This window comes from Nomascus leucogenys, chromosome 19 (genome assembly GCF_006542625.1).
Source record: "Nomascus leucogenys isolate Asia chromosome 19, Asia_NLE_v1, whole genome shotgun sequence".
Classification (NCBI taxonomy): domain Eukaryota; kingdom Metazoa; phylum Chordata; class Mammalia; order Primates; family Hylobatidae; genus Nomascus; species Nomascus leucogenys.
The window spans coordinates 22,145,592-22,164,014 of NC_044399.1; positions in this window are offsets into that span (position 1 = coordinate 22,145,592).

An 18,423-nucleotide genomic window follows, 5' to 3' on the forward strand; every position below is an offset into this window, starting at 1 on the left:
CTCATCTAGGGAAACCTGGTACTACTCATGGTGACTGTTAGTGTAAACTGCCCCTGAAAACTTAGCATCATGCAGGCACACATATACACCTTGCTCATCAAGCTATGCAACTTTAATTTGATTGATTCAGGTATTTTAATATTATATATGCTATTTTTAAAACACTTTATTTTGTCCCTATCAGTTACTTAAGAATAAATTCAGTTGTAAGTTCATTCCTTCCTGGACAATATTTAAGCCCATGCTAAGGGTATCCTTACTTCAAAATCTCTCATTATTCATGATGTTTTCTTAAATTGATAAGAGTTTACTGACCACACACCATTTGTTGATCCATGCTTAAGGCTTTTCAAAAAGAATTTGACATTTAGGAGAAGAGACCAAGAACAAAAGGTCAGAAAGAAATACTGAGATATAGGTGTAAGCAATTATTCCTGTTCTTCTCCTATCACCTCTTATGCATGTTATTTTCTGGCTAGCCTTGAATTTCCCATCTTATTCAATCTGAAGAAGTAAACTCAAAGTGGTGACAAATCTTCATCCAGGTTGGTCAGAAGTGAGTGAGACTGAATTTTCATGGGGTCTGATTTAAAGAACACAGGAGAACCTCCATGCTGAGAAATTTCTCCTGATGCCTAATTCAGAGACTGAAATTTTAACATTATGATTGCATCCCCTTTGTTACAGACTCTCTCTGGACTTTACTTTGAAATTCCAACTGCCCCTGAAAATAATCAATAAACTAAATCAATATAGATAGGTACACTGGAGATCTTCCTGTGTGACTAGCAGTTTGTAGTAAAAGCACTAGTAACAGAAGAAAGAAGAACAACTTCCAGTAAAAGGTGGGAAATGAACCCAAGTAGGGCACATGATGTGGTAGGAGAAGATATCAAAAAGAAACCTCTGTCTAACCTAAAATGTGGCCTTCCAAGATGACTGAGGGCACAGGGTTGAAATAGGAGGAGGCTGCTGATTGAACACTGGATTTGGCAAGATAAAGGTAGTCAGTGACATTGTTAAGTACAGTGGTGGGAATGAAAGAGCAAATAGAATGGATTGAAGTGAGAATGGGACATTTCATTTTCCTAGTAAAATGAAATAAATGGGAAGCAGCCAACAGCAGGCGTCCTTTCATCAGTCTTCAATCACCGTTGCTTACACATGCCTGGGATCTTTGCACTGTACGACTAGCAGAATTCAAAAAGATCCAACTACTTTGATTAAATACTGTGCCCAAGGACATAAAATGAAAAATTAGGACTACAGGGTTAAAGGAAGAACTGGGAAAGATGATGTAAAGACCCATTCAAGAAGTTTAACTGAAAAGCACAAAGAACAATTGAATGATTACTTGAAAAGTTTAAGTGAAGGGGTGTGTGTGTGTGTGTGTGTGTGTGTGAGATTATTTTCTATTCCCAATAAAAATAATATCTGGAATGTAATGAAGATTGAGTTTATTGTTTTGTTTGTTGATCCATGCTTAAGGCTTGCATTCCAGGTATAAGCCTGTTTTCATGTATTAGCTCATTTAAGACTTAAAACAACCACAAGAGGAAGGCACTATTATCCCCATTTTACAGAAGGAAAATGGAAGCACAGAAAGATTATCAACTCGTCTAAGGTCACAAAGAAAGAATGTGGGAAAAAAATTGAGATTTTATTCCAGGTGGGTGACAGTTAATTGTTATGGTTTGTTAAGAAATTAGTAGGTCCCACAACATTTTAAAATATTCTCTGTGTCAGTACTAAAGCATTATGCTGTTATTTATATACTTATATGTCTGTTTCTATTTCTCTATCTTATGTAATTCTTAAGTATAGGAACTCACTGCCTTTTGTCCTTTCAAGAGCTTAAACGATGCCTGGTATATGACAACAGCAACAACAACAGGGACATTAAATCTTTATCCAAAATTAACAATAGGCCGGGCACAGTGGCTCACGCCTGTAATCCCAGCACTTTGGGAGGCCGAGGCGGGTGGATCATGAGGTCAGGAGATCGAGACCACGGTGAAACCCCGTCTCTACTAAAAATACAAAAAATTAGCTAGGGTGGTGGTGGGCACCTGTAGTCCCAGCTACTTGGGAGGCTGAGGGAGGAGAATGGCATGAATCCGGGAGGCAGAGTTTGCAGTGAGCCGAGATTGCGCCACTGCACTCCCACCTGGGTGACAGAGCAAGACTCCGTCTCAAAAAAAAAAAAAAAAAAATTAACAATATACGAGACACCAAGGAAGTGCTTTTTTCAGCTTTTTTTTTTCTTTTTTCTTTTCTTTTTTTTTTTTTAAGAAAAGAAAGAAGAGCTGTAGGGAGGGAGGAAAGAGTTGGAAACAAATGAAAGGAAAGGAAAGCAAAGGGAAGGTAGGTTGCTTCTAACTATAGAGGCAATCTGCCATAAAGAAAAACAGAGGGTAAAGAGCCAGTGGAGGAACAGATATTTTATGAGAACATGAACTACGTTTTATTTTTGCTCCGCTCAATATTTCTAAAATTCAGTCTAAGATTTAATGTAAATCTATTTGAAAGGAGTTGCTAAATTTTAACTGGAAATACTTCTTTGTGCTAAATAATTTTTATAGCATTCTAAATTATAGCCAAGTAGCAATATCATTACAGAGCTGTTTAGCCATAGCAGTTTATGTGGAAAGTCAGAAGAAGGTGATGATGCATATCAAAATATATAATAAAGAACTTTTAAAAATCATGGGTATCTTTATTTACTCAAAATACTTTTTATTTAGCCATTTTAATGCATTCAAGATTAAAAGGAAGAATGAAACTAACCACTGGGAACTGCAAAATGTCCGTGAAATGACAATAATATTCTGTACTCTCAAAGTACTTTTCATGAGAGAAGGTCAAAGCACTTTACAACCATTAACACATTCAACTTCACAGAAGCCTGTGGGATACGTAGGTGGTAGGCAGCTTGAATTCACTTTGTGAGAAACAAAAACGGAGATGAATGCGTTAAGTAGAAATACTCAAGGCTGCAAGTTGGTGTTGCACTCGGGTGCACTTGTTATCCTTGGAGGGCTCAGCCCAGGCTTCCCATTGTGCATTGATGGGGCTTGAGAAGACCACCTGCAGCCCCTTCCTTCTTGCCTTCCTTCCCCCTGGCAACACAGTTCTTCTCACACAACATCCAGAGAAAATGCGTGCACACTGAAGAATCACAGAATGAAAGGTGTCTGACCCAACTAACTCAGTTCCCCACCCATAGTGTGCCCCCTGAGAGGTGCTTGTATAGCCTCTCCTGGTCGATTTGCTCTCAGTAGAAGCTCACACTCCTGAAGGAGCCCCTTCCAAAGTTGACCTCCTCTAAGTAGAAAGATCAGGGCATGGAATTCATTCAGGGCTTGTTGACTGAGGGAAGATTGGGTAGAACTCGGGAGCCAAGGCCATTTCTACATTTCATGAGCACTTCTCAATGCTCTGATGCTAAACATACTATCCAGAGAGCAGGTGTACATGGTACTGCTGTCAAAGTGTACTCTTACTTTGGGGGTTGCTTTTAGGCGAAAAAAGCACTGAGACCAGGAATAAGACCAAGAATCATTCATGCTTGTGGCATTTCTCCAGATGGAACAACCTTAGGCACCCCAACATACTCTACTGTCAGTTTGAGTGCTCCCACTCCACTAAGGAAGCCCTACCACCTCCTCATCCTCCCCCACTCCTACACACTAGAGCCTATCAGCGCTTCAGAGGTCCTTCAGCACACTCTCGGTTCTTTACATATGAAACACCCATGGCATCTTTATGTTAAAGTCAGACAATATTTTTTGAGTGCTAGAAATATGCCAAGCCCTGAGGTACATGCTGAGGCATCTTCAGGCTCAAATTGATAGACTGCTATAAAGGGAATTACATTATAATAATCCTTACGTTTTAAGAGATGTTGGAGCTCAGCCTGAAATCCAGGGTACATCTGCACATTAAAGTCCATTACTTTCTACAATCGCTGTAGAGAAAATGTTCATTCCCTTGTCCACTTGGCACCTACTCCACACAAGGTACACTGCCAGGTACACTTAGGAGTCCAACAATATATAATGTATGATCCTTTGGAGTTGATGATGCTGCTGAGAAACTGAAATATCACCTTACAAAGAATTAGCTAATAATTGAAACTCTTATAGGAAGAGTCATAAAGCAGGTGTAAGCAAGCAGTATCTGAGGACAGTGCAGAAAGTCGGGCTTGCAGAAGCTTAGAAGCGGGAAGCATTCCTGAAGGAGGCGGGAGTTAAGCCAAGTCTTGAACGACGGGTAGCAACATGGAAAGAGGGCAGGGAATTTTGTACTTTTATTTCTTGATGTATCCTCATCACCAAGAAGAGAAGATTTGTTTGAGTGAATAAGTGAGTGAGTGAATGAGTGAAGATATCCCAGGAAAAGAGCCTGTCAGGTATAAGGTGAAAGTTGAAAGATACTGTCACTTTTCACAAAGAAGATTGCTATATCTCCAAGTCTGTGATATATTAAGTGATGCTCATATCAGCGGTGATGATAGGGAATAGGAGAGAAAAGAATAAAGATTTTAAAAATATCACACTTGAAAACAGAAAAGTATGCAATAGCCACTATATAAATGTTAGCTGACTTGAATGAATTACCACTCTGGAAAACCTACACTTTAGATTTAGCTCTGGGGTGCTGTGATGACAAGCTGTCTGGCTTCTTTGCAAGCCACCCAGAATCAGAAAGAATCAGAAAGGAATGGGAGCGCATTAGTCTGAATCAAGGACTGACTCTAAACAGCTTGAAATGCCAGGCTTGGAGTTTGGACCTCAGCCTTGAGGCCAGTCACATTCTCCTGCCCATGCTAGAAAAAACACATCCACACTCTTGCCTGGCTATTGCTGGTTAGAAGTGCCAAATTTACATTGCATAAGGCCTGGGTATTTAACATCGTACTAAGTGGGATCCAATGGAGAAAACTAATATATTATAAAACCAAAATAGCTTTTACTTCACTTCTGATTATGTGAAAGGAAGGGTCCAACATAGAGAATGGTGATCTGCTGATATAGAAAAAATGTTTTCCCAGCCAATCTCTCCTATCCCGTAATATATATTTTTTCTAATTTCAGCCCACACCAAGACCCCAGGAGGTGATGATTTTAAAGATAATATTGATTTGTTTATTCCTTTTTAAGTGATGTTTTTATTCCATTTTTAAAATTAAGGTACAGCAATGTACAAAATTTTAATTGCAGATACATGCAACAATATGGATAAACCTCAAAGATATTTAGTTGAGCAAAAGAAGCTAGGCCAAAAAAAAAAAAGCCACATAGAACAGGATGCATTTATATGAAGTGCAAGAAGCGGAAAAAGTAATTCATGGTGATTTGTTTTTAATTGAGGTTATCTAAACTTCCTTCTCCTTGAAGATGCCAGTGACTGTTTATTTGGTTTAATTTGCAATATAATCATTCCTTCTTTAAACGAATACTTGACATGACCTCCAAATTGTTCCATAAAGTGGTAAGAGAGAGGATGCATTGTACTCAGTGTTGATGTTCAGTTTCCTCTACTCCTTTTTATCTTGAAAAACACAACATTAAAGAATCCTCGTTAGGGTGAGTCCGTCATAATGTCTTGTACAAAGGCCTCATTTCACAGATGGGAGCATTAAGGGTAAGCAGAAGGTCACAGTGACAAAGCTCCCACCAAAATTCACATCTTCCAACTCATGATCCACATTCTTTCTTCAAAAGCCAAAACAAGCCTGTCTCTATACACATCTATAGATGTGTGTGCCTATACAAGTTTCAGTTAATTGCAAAGTTTAGTCAGTATCTAATTTCTCACAGAACAGTTTAGCAAGGAGTCCAGAAAGGTAGGAGAATTATCTATTTTCTTTATGTGGATTTACATACAATCCCACCAACGTAATCTAAGGGAATTTTAAAACATGTGGCTTAAGAAAACTGAAGCAGGTAGACTCAAAACTGAACTCTCATTTAATTTGGGTATTCCTACTTATAGTGATTTGTGTCTCCTGTAACTCAGGTTTAAAGCCAAATCAACTGGGAAAGATATTTATCCAGAGTACACAGCCAATTTGATAGCTATTGCATGGAAAGTTACTGACACCACAGTAAAATTCCAGCCAGCACATTCATTTTTTAAAAGATTTTATTTTAAAGTAAGCATAAACCTTCCACTTACTTGACCAAATAGACCATCCTCTTAAGTAATGTGTTCCCGCCTCTACCATAAACCTTCTTCTCAGCGCCCAGCCAGGTCTCGGGCTCATGCACACTTGGCGTGCTCACGATATGGTATGTCTTATAACAGTTCCCACATTGCCATGTGTCAGCAGGCTCTACTTACATTTTTCAGTAACTGTGTATATGACTTCTTTTCTCACTCTGAAATATTCAAGGGCAGAAACCAAGTCTTAATTCTAAGGCTTGGTTTTCTTATCTGTAAAATGGAGATAGAATCAGTCTCCTAGAGTTGTGGAAAGGGTTATGTGCTTGGATTGAAGAACATTTCTCACAGTTCCTAGTCGACATTCCATTTCAGTAAAAGGCACATTTACTCATTATCTTGAATGCATTTCATCAGATCTATCATTCATTGAAATGAGAAACAATGAATAATCAACACAAGTCATTATCATAATCAACAAGAGTATTGCTATCATTACCTTCTTAGAAGGACAGAGTATCAGAGACTTGGGCCTGTGGAAGAATCATAGAATGCTGAATGCTTTGGGGCTGCCTGACTACATTCAATGTCCCACCCACAGTGTATGCTCTGAGAAATGCTTGTCTAGTCCCTGCCTGAATACTTGTGGTGACAAGAAGTTTATAATTCTCAAGATATCTACTTCCAAAGTTGATGTCCTCTAACTAGAAGCAGACCTTCCCCGTACTTACATTTGCATCCTTAGTTTAGGAGGCACTTATTAAATGAATCAATAGTTATTACTCTAAAAATAGAGGTGACTGATGCTGAAGGCTCTCAGGCTCCCTGGAGTTAGAAACACCACTGATATCAAATAAATGCTATGTGGAATTAGCAAGGACACTGCTTACTCTTGGTCTTTGTTCAAGTGGCCCTCTCCTCTCCTTATTCACCACACATAATATTTTCCCAGGCCCTGCTTGCCACAAATTCTGCAGCCCTCTTTTTGAGCCTGGGTTAATAGTCTTTGAAAGTCTGTGAGATGACCAGAAATCCTGGCTTTGCTGGCTCCTGAAGCCACAAAAGAAACAAATATTACCACTTTGAAGTGGACCTCCTGGTTGTCATGAAAGAAAGAGTGGCTCCCACTTTCCAAGCGGAATGGAGATGATAGTTATTTTTATAGATGTTTCTACGCATAGATTATACCAACTTATTTTGTTTGCAATAAAACTGAAATACTACTAACAATTATTTTTATCACTAACTCTGATCTTCTCTGGCTCATGGTTTAGTGAATATATATATTTTTTCAAAAATCAATATTTAATAAAGTTATCAGTGTCTGTGGCCTAAATTGAATCCCCCCAACCCTTCCCACACACACTCCCACCTTCTTTGAGGATCTGAAGAGTCTACAGCTTTCTCCAGGCGGCTCACAGCTCTTCACTTTAGAGAGCAATGCTTCCTTACAGTACTTGGCTCCCCACATGCTAACTTTTTGTTCTGAAAAAGTAGCCACTTCTGGCCCGGCACGATGGCTCATGCCCATAATCCCAGCACTTTGGGAGGCCAAGGTGGGTGGATCACGAGGTCAGGAGTTCGAGACCAGCCCTGGCCAACATAGTGAAATGCCGTCTCTACTAAAAATACAAAAATTAGCCAGGCGTGGTGGTGGGCGCCTGTAGTCCCAGTACTTGGGAGGCTGAGGCAGGAGAATCGCTTGAACCTGGGAGGAGAAGTTTCCAGGGAGTGGAGATGATACCATTGCACTCCAGCCTGGGCGACAGAGTAAGACTCTATCTCAAAAAAAAAAAGCAAAAATTAGCCACTTCCACAGCATGGATGGAAAGATGTTTTGCTTGCTTGTCTGCCCTGTGCCCTGCTGTATGAATGACACCGCCCCCACCAGTTCTCCTTTTCTCATGATCCTCAAAACTCCTGTCTTCCTTGCTAGCTATAAAGCAAAGATCAGAAATAAGACTCATTAGAGAGTCACTGCTATTTCTCACACTCTCAGTTACTATTGTCCACTTATACCAGAAATTCTTATAAAAATCCTAACTCCTGCCTTGAGTCTCTTTCAAGAAACATTTTCAGGAAGAAATGTGCAAAGAAATGAGAATTTAAATAACCATTCCTGATAGTATTTAACAATCTGCTCCATGAAGTCACCCATGCTTTCAACGCCTTCCTTTAACAAAGCAGCACCTGTGAAGATAACAAAAGGTAGATCACACAGCAGAGCTAACTGCAAAATATGATCAAGTCCCCAGGGAAGAGGTAGGATCCCCAGATTATTTGAAAATTTTACAAAATAGTCATAGATTTCTAAGTTGTGGCTATTGCATCTATTACACAGAGGGCACGCCAAGTCAAATGAGAACAATGATGAAAATAACAATGATAATGATAGTAGTTAATATGTGTTGTGCAACCTACCAGATGCTAGAGGTTATGCTAAACACTTTGAATTATCTTCATGGTCATAAGAGTACCCATATAAGGAGATATCATCCTCACTCTGCAGATGAGGAAACAGATGCTGCAAGAAATTATTTGCCAAAATCATGTCTAGCTAAGAGATGGTAGAATTAGAATAAGGAGCCTGGGTGCAGTGGCTCACACCTGTAATTCCAGCACTTTGGGAGGCCAAGGTGGGTGGATCACCTGAGGTCAGGAGTTCAAGACCAGCCTGGCCAAAATGGTGAAACCCGATCTCTACTACGAAATGCAAAAGTTAGCTGGGGGTGGTGGCAGGCATCTGTAATCCCAGCTACTTGGGAGGCTGAGGCAGGGAGAATTGCTTGAACCCGGGAGGCAAAGGTTGCAGAGAGCCGAGATCACGCCATTGTACTCCAGCCAGGTGACAGAGCAAGACTCTGTCTCAAAAAAAAAAAAAAAAAAGAAAGAAAGAAAGAATTAGAATGAGGAGATATGCAATGATGCAATGTATTTATTAGCTTCCTAACATGGAAGGACCTCACATGTGAGTCCTAAGCTTTCCTCACCAACATCCTCCTTGGCCCCAAACCTCTGATCACACTGTCACATTGCCACTATGATTGTGAAAATATAAATAAATACAGAAAAATAAACCCCTTATAGAACAATCCATTCTTACTGCATAACTGAACTAAGCTACTCCTTTCAGGTTGCTCAATTCTGGTCTGTATTCTGATTCCGTTATGCATTCTAAGTGTTCATGTCCATATAACCTTACTAGCCCAGATAGAATAATATAAAAGAACAAATGTGGCCGAGCATGGTGGTTCATGCCTGTAATCTCAGCACTTTGGGAGGCCGAGGCAGGTGGATCACCTGAGGTCAGGAGTTTGAGACCAACCTGGCCAAGAGGGTGAAACCCCATCTCTACTAAAAGTACAAAAATTAGCAGGGCATGGTGGCATGCACCTATAATCCCAGCTACTCAGAGGCTGAGGCAGGAGAATTTCTTGAACCCGGGAGGCAGCAGTTGCAGTGAGCAGAGATCAAGCCATTGCACTCCAGCCTGGGCAACAGAGCAAGACTCTATCTAAAAAAAAAAAAAAAAAAAAAAAAAAAGAACAAATGTGATTCAATGAAAGAAAATTTTTTAATCTCCACCAATATTTCAATACAGAGCCTTTTACAGTTAAACAGCCTATGTTGTTACTGAACTTCATCATCTACTGTGTGATTTGTAAGTTATTTAACCTTTACAAGTTTAATTTTCATCATCTGTAAGAAGCAGATAATACCTATCTCACCGACAGCTCATGAGTTTCAAACTAAATAATATATATATATAACAACCAACAGAGTGATTGGCACATAGTAATTGCTCAATAAATAATGAAACATCATTGTATTATCTCATCATCATGAAAGTGTAAGAATTGGTTTTGGACGATTTATTCACAGAATATTTATTTTCCATAAAATTAGAAAAGTGACCTCAAGATTAAGAAATCATACCATGTACTCAGTGCAGAAATTTTCTTTGTAATTTCATAGTTGACTGTGACATTTTTATATATAAGAATTTCTGAAGGAAAATCAGCATTAATTTTACTCTAAAACATTAAATTGTTTAGTTACTATCTAACTGAACATAAATATTTTCTTTCTTATTTTAGGTTTTGATTTTGTTATTAAAATCTCACTATAGTATCCCTCAAAAATGACTGTAATTTTCAGATAAAATTATATTAAAATATGATCAAATTTGTGAAGATCCTACAAAATTTTGACTTTTAAAAATCATTTAAAAACACTTAGGGTAAGTGTAGCTCATTTTTGCAGGATGCATAGTCTAAAAGGTTAAGCTTTATGTTGAAATTTCTTGCATTAAAATTCTGTGTCTGCCATGTGAGAGGTCTGTAAAGTAGAAGAAAATGTGTACTTAATGGTCCCCAATTCATGTGCCAATAAAAGAATATCCTATATGCCTCAAGAAGCTGCAGTTAAGATTACAGATGACAATGTATAGAACACAGGGCCATTACATGATAAGTAAGGCACATTAAATGTAAGGTGATTGTGATGCTAACAGTGGTTTGTAATATGCGAATGGCAGAAGTGTTCAGCTGCCAGTGTAACCATCAGTGGACCTGGCTGATGGTATAATCTAATTCTCCGAGGATTTATTCTGAAGTTTGCTATAATAAGGGGTGACTAGGGAAATATATGTGGACCATGCGTTGGCCACATGCTTCTGATTACCTACAAAAGGGAAACAGAACTAATGTTAGTTAATGAACTTACGTTCATTCAGTGATTTTCAAACTTTTGTTTCTGTATACTCTACTAGAGTTTTAGAAAACATATACACTATTCTCCACAGTTTTAAGTGGACATCCAAATTTTTTCATCATAAGAATGCATAGTTGCAAAGAATATAATTTCTGTGTAGTATATATTCTGACTGTGCTTTAAATATGTGCTATTTCTCAAAACTTTGGAGCTGAAGAATTATCTCACTCAATTTATACACACAATCTTCTACATAAGTTAATTCACAAACCAATTTTGGCATCTACTCAATCCGTCAAATAAGAATTATTATTATTTTTTGTCAGAAAATGCCTACTTCAATTTTTCAGTTCAAATAAACTTGTTAATAAATGACTTCATGACAAGTATCTCTCTCCCAAATTCTAATTCAAATATAGATTGACAAGTAGAAAAAACACAGAGCACTGTCAAGAATATGTCACCTAGATAACACAGGGCCACATATTCTCACTTTGCTTTACAGGACTTCTCTCTGAAGCAAGACATTTTCCTTCGGCCTTTTGTTTGGTGCCTCAGAAGTGTTTACCTCCCAGGGCAATGAACCACAGTGGGAGTCATGATAGGTGAGAAATTGATCTTTCTTTATTAACTAGAAGGCAGAAATTTGTGAAAAGGAGGTGGGAAAGAAGAACCGCAGTGCAAAAGAACTTTTTCAAGAATCGATTTTAGGAAAGAGGACATTTGAATCTGAAAATTGATTTTCTTAAAGATGTATATACTCTCACATAGTCCTGGACAGTTTTTATATATGTCCAAGTAAACACTCATACCAGTTGGAAGATAGCCACCTTATACAATCCTTTTCCAGTATGTGGGAAAATGATCTATATTTCAGCAGTCACTTAAACATTCACAGAGACTTTACAAATCTTAAAATTTCAGTTCTGGGCATTTGGAGAACATCTGTAAGTCTACAGTCTCAATCATCATCTGCTTTGTGGAGGAGAAAATTGAGTCTCAAAGAATTGAAAAGATGTGACCTCAACTGCCGAAACAGTTCTTGAACGAAGGTTCAAGGTATTATGGATCTAGAAATACTCACGAATAAAAGTCTGTATTCATTCATTTTCTACCTCTCTCTTCCCAAACATAACTGAGCCCATTCTTGGATCCTGAAATTATGAAAGAAACTAATAATTTGGACATGTATCATGCTATCAAAAAATGTAATGTGTGTGCAAAAAGCCTTAACCAAGAAGGGTCATAAAAATAGAAATGTGAGTGCCAGAAACATTGCTGTAACTATTTGGAGAAACCTAATGGAGTCTAGTTTCACTATTATGGGTAAAGGATACAGCTGTGAATTGATTTCCAAGGCCACCACATTTCTTTTTATTTCTTTTTTTGAGATGGAGTCTCGCTCTGTCACCCAGGCTGGAGTGCAGTGGCATGATCTTGACTCACTGCAACCTCTGCCTCCCGGGTTCACACCATTCTCCTGCCTCAGCCTCCCGAGTAGCTGGGACCACAGGTGCCCGCCACCATGCCCGGCTAATTTTTTTTGTACTTTTAGTAGAGACAGGGTTTCACCGTGTTAGCCAGGATGGTCTCAATCTCCTGACCTCGTGATCCACCCGCCTCAGCCTCCCAAAGTGCTGGGATTACAGGCATGAGCCACCGTACCCGGCCGGCCACCATATTTCTTATTAAACATAGGCCAGCAGATGAATCTCTTTCCATTATTGCCAAAGCTCTCCTACATGGAGCATGAATCTTTGGAGAATGAAAACTGAGCCAGCTTCTGCTTTACCAGCCACTGCCTGACTAAGGATTGGGAATCCAAGAGCCTGATCCCATTTTTCTTCATCTCAGTAGGGACAAGGGCTACCCATTGCCACACAGACAGCCCTCCAGTGATCAGCAATGCAAGGTGAACAGGGTGCTCTAGAGGCAGAAAAAGGTGAACCCAGTGCTTTTGAAGATGCTAGAAAAATAGGGCAAATGTTAACAAAATAGAAAACTCTCCTTTAAACTCTTTAAGAAACAACTCCTAGAAAATCTATACTTTCATATCTACAAAGAGTATGGAACACACACAATGCCGCTGAAGAGTCTGACCTTTTCTCAGCACTAAAAAGGTGACACCTCACTCTTCTAAATTCTCATAGCATTTTGTGTCTGCCTCTCAATGACACAGATCCTTGTCTCCCTGAATTAAGGTTTGTACTTTTACAATGGGCTCTTTCCCCATATCTACTCTGTAAGCACTGTAAAGAAAAAATCTGGGCCCAGCTCACTTTTGGATCCTCCTAAAACATGAGCACAGAATAAACGCTCATTTGACCTAAAATGAAAGGCCAAGAAATCAGCTGGTACCACGCACATAATACAATGTTTAGGATTTCTTTCACAGACCCTAACCTGGCCTCCAGACAAAGACTGAAGTATCTCACTAACATTTATCCCCTTATTTTCTTAACCTATGCTGGTATAAACGTAATGCAAACTATAATGTCTATTTCCAAAGTTGCTTTCCTAAGCTGGTTGTTCCGTGATATCACATGCCTGTCAGGTTGTACTAAAATCCAACATTGGCTAATGAATTTCACTTGATTGCAGTGACAGCCTCAGAGCCAATTCCCAGAGATATGGTTACCAAGTAAATCAGGAACTACATGTCTCCCTGTGGTTCAGAAGGGTGCTGACTTGGATTTTACCTAAAGCAAACTTGTGGGAAAAACTGGGCTCTCTGAAATGTTTTGATTTACAACAGAAGAGCTGGCAGCTCTTTTTCCAAGACCTCACAACCAAGTTTTACTCCACTACCAACACCTAACTTGATTCTTTGTCTCTAATTTAATAAGAAGCTTTCTCTTCCAGATCACTTTCAAATCCTCCAGCTGTGCTTTCCCCTGTTGCATGATAGGTACATTGCCTTTTGATTGAATTATCACCCTATTTATCTATTTTTCTATATTAAAGTCTGGTTAGCTGTTCTCTTTCCAATGCCCTGGGGTCCAGCTTCTTCCTTGGCAGAGCCTACCATTACTTTCCCAGTAATAGCACTAGGTAGAGTCATTACGTTTCAATATTAAACAAGCTGTAGAAAACTTGAATTTCTTCTACAAATGAGAAATGAAATCTTGATATACCTATAAATACACAGTGTTTTTCGGTTCCATTCCTGTTTGTTACATTTTAATGCACATTAATATATGCAAAATAAGCTCTCAAAAGAAAAACTGTGGCTTAGTGAGTGTTAAGAATGACAAAGAACAAGACTAATTGAACCCCATGAGGGACCTGAAGATAATTTTAAATGATAAATTCTCTGCCTCCCCTCCTTATTACTTAAGGAAAAGCTGGTGCACATGATGGGGGTGAGAGTGGGGAAGCAGTGAGCCTGAGATAAAAAATTTCCAAAAGGTTATCTGCACGGGAAGTTCACTTACAGCAGCAATGATTGTATTTGCTCCTCATTGGGCCAGCCAATAGATCCACTTCGATATGTACGTCACTGTCACTGAACATCAGAGATGCACTGCCAACCTTCCCCAAGAAAAAAGCATGAATTCCCCTGGCTTGGAAGGAACTGTCCAAGAGTCTCTCCATCTTTGGGTCTGATGCCAAGTGTAAGGGATGATTGAGCAAGGGTCTCAATCATTATAGACCCTCAATTAATGGTCTGTGGCCTCACGGGGCATCACAAGGATCTGTGCTCATCCCTTTGGCCTTTGGTCTCCAGGACAGTCTGTATTGCCAGCTCAGACTCTGGATGGTCCAAAACTCACAGAAGAAGAGAACTAAGGAGATAGCCAAGTAATTACAACAAAAGATGTTGAAGGGGAATTATTTTATACTAAATTACTCTATCCTTGTAAATGAATGGGATTATTTCTGGGAAAGAAATAATAAAAGAGAGTGAGAGAATTATGTTTACCCAAGTGGAAAGTTTTATTTTCTGTCATAAGCTGAGGCTTCATATCCCATTAAGCAGCAAAGGGAAATAACTCTTTTAGTCTGCTCTTTTTCCTGTCAGTTTTGATTTAAATGAAACAGAAAAAAAAATTAAACAGAGCCACAGGTCAAAGGATTTTAGCGTTCAAAATCAGAACACTACTATGGATTTTTGAGGCAGTCAGTCCCCCTGGAGAATAAATGTAGGTGCTATAGGAACCAGCTGACACATCAGGGGCTTAAACTGGGCCTCAAGATTCTCTCTCATGCTGGCTGCTAAGGCTTTGGCCCTGGCTAGAATCAGTACTGCCTCTCCTCATTCTTTCCTTGTAAAGAAGGTGAGACAATTTAATTCTTGACAGAAGACTCCACACAGTGAGGAGAGTCTTCCCACATGAGGCTGGAAGGCTAAGTGGTGGGAATAGAAGAGCTCCACAGTGCGTCAGAGTCAATCAGGCATCTACCTCTGTGGATGAGGCAGCTCCACCTCCCACCACAAACCTGCATCTGTTAGGGAAAACACCAGAAAGCAGGCTGAGAGAAATTTGGAAGCAGCAGCAACAGAAGCTAGAATAGGCGGAACACAAAGATTCTCTAAAATGAAGAGCTTCCAGCAGCCTGGCACAATAGGATTTCACTATAACGCGAATTACCTCAGAACTCACCATCCCCCTTCCACCTGGTTCAGAAAGAACACCACCGGGGTCTATGCTGGTAGCATTTTCTTTCCCTCTGAGCCCTTAAGAATGGAAATCTCTAGTAAAATATTTCAATAGCAATGGTCCAGAGAATATGCACTCCCAAAATGATTATGATACCATTGACTTTAGTTCAATTTCTTAGGGGTTCCTGATCAATATCATGGTGAAAAAAAAACTTAACACTCAGAGAGAAGAAAATTCTATAAGTAATTCCACCAACTTATTTCCATGATGATAGTATTAGCCCATAAAGACAGTGTATCTTCAAATAAATTTTGTGATCTTTTCCCTTACGGTGTTACCTAGCTGAGTAAACTAAACACCCTCTCAAACTCCTTCTCTTCATCTCTTGTCTTTTCTCAAGGGCTGTTCCTTCCCAGTCTTTGCTATGTTGTTCACCTTGTTCCTACCTATCTTGTCAGGCACTTCCTCTGTGGTTTCAAACATTTCATGCATCATTGCTGCCTACATCTTTTTCTCATACTTTTTGCCTACTAGGCCTCAAATCATTTTTTTTACTGCAATATTTCATGGCCTTCACATTTCATACAAAATTTGCAGTAAATTTCAATTTTCTTTACAATTACACTATGCCTCACACTTCTTAGGACACTGAGTAGAGATCCTTTTCTGGAAAAGTCTCCCATGAAAAGAAGGCAAGGAAAAAAAAATTGTATGTCATCATCATAAAGCCAGTGTGTATACCAGGATGATTCTAGAAGATCTTATGCTGACCAAGGATATAAAGATGTGATGTTTTGGGTCAAAGATGAAGACAAACAGGTCTGCACAGATGCAGTTAACCTGCAAAGGAGAGAGTATGTCTTTCTTCAACATGATTAGCATTTTATTCCTTAGGATCAATCTCAAAGCCTATACTACCAACCAAGAGTTAAATTCTTTTTAAAAGACGGTCTTCAAGGTTAGCAGACGTTGAGATAAAAATAAATTATAACTCAAGGAGAGGTGAAAATCAAAAGATCTTTAGCACAGAAGAAGGAGATGTGTTTTTTAACTGAGTTTTGAAGCCATATGGAGAGCTGATGAGGTGGAGAAATGTAAGCAGGATTTTTTTTTCCAGATGGTGGGCACTTGAGTTGAAGAGCTGAATTTTGTAGAGGCCAAAGACCCAGGGAAAAAGGATTTTGAGACTGCAGAAAATTGATTCTCAAGGTCGAAGGAAATGAAGTATTCAGTTGTGAATGAGAGTCTAAAAAATGGAAGATCCAGGCAAAAAAAAAATGTATATATATAAAATATATATAAAAACATATACATATATACATATATATAAAATATATATATCCTATATATAAAATATATCATATATATATATATATATATATGACATGTGGAGCCAGCTGGTGGTTTCCAAAAAATTTCTCAGTAGTGTGTGTGTAAAATTAAAAGGATATAAGGAAAACTCACTGATGCAACAACAAATTCCATGTGCTCTTTTGGAACAAAGAAAGAGTGATCTACACACAGAAAGCATACTTAAGTGGAAGCAGAGAGAATTGGTACTCCTCAAAATGTGATCCCTAAACTACCTGCATTTGAATCACCTGGAATATTTCTTTAAAATTCTGAATTCCAAGGCCTGATCCATTTCCTTTTAAAAACAAAATCTTTGTTGGGGCAGAATTTTTTAAAGTTCACCAGGTGATTCTTCTGGTAGTGAATGTATGGACTGCCAATGACAAATGTCCTGCAGACAGACCCATGTACAAGTGACACACAGGAGTGCTCATGGTGCTCCTCCAACTCCCCATGGATAGTGAAGGACATTAAAATATATTTAACAATGGGAACAAAACTTAAATGCTAAAAAACATTTACTTGTATGAATACTATTACATAAATGAACTACAATGCTTCCATTAACAAGGCTGATTATATATGATGAGGGTTCTGAATAATTTCATATTCTATTTATTTGATGGTTAAACAGATGATACCTTCTGATATTAAGGCTTTGTTTGTTTGTTTTGTATGGAATGAAAAATTGCTTTCCTCTACCTTTCTAGGTTCTTTGGCTGGTCTACAAATTAAATTGACATAAGAACAATAACTTTATGTATGTACACATGCTCAGGAGTCCCACAGAAATATGAGACTCAATGAAGTGGCCTGATGACTGAGGTTTATATAGCATCCTTAACCACAGAAATACATAGGGGATTGGGGCATCTAGGGTGGTGAAGACAAATTATGGGAGGTTGAGAGGACATAAAATATGATAATAAATGTTGCCTTGTTTATGCAGATAAAAGTCTCTCAGGTGACAAATGTCTCAGAGTAGCCTCTTTCTCTAGTTCAGATAACTTTACTAATTAACATTTCCTTTGTACATGTAAATTTCTCTTTACAAAATAGGAGTTGTATATTTTAGACAGTTTAGAAGGAGATGAAGAACTTATCCTACGTTGGCTGGCTCTAAATTTCTTTTATCTCAAAGTAACCAATAGGCCGAAACAGCATTTATTGTGATGGCGTGTCGTGAGCCCCAACAGTTTGTTTGAAGTTGATATTCCTTCTAAGAACAGAGTGACCATGGTATATTTATGTTTGGGTCACTGTGGATCTTGTAAATTTTTATGTAATCTCTGGGGACAAAATGTTTTACTGTTGATTACATGGATACTGAAAAAGCACAAGATTTGGAAGACTATATACTTACTCTATGACAGAACTGAAAATTCCCTTTTAAAGTTTTTTTGTGTGTTTTGTTTGTTTTTTATTACTCTTAGTTTTTCGTTTTCTTGCCTCTTACAAAAGTAAACAAAAGGGACATTTAAAACTCTGAAAATATTTAATAAAAGTCTTTTAAGGAACTGTAGATTATAGACATTGTTTTGTGTATTTCCAGGAAGTTTCTTTTTGTTAAGATTTCCCCTAAAGTCTA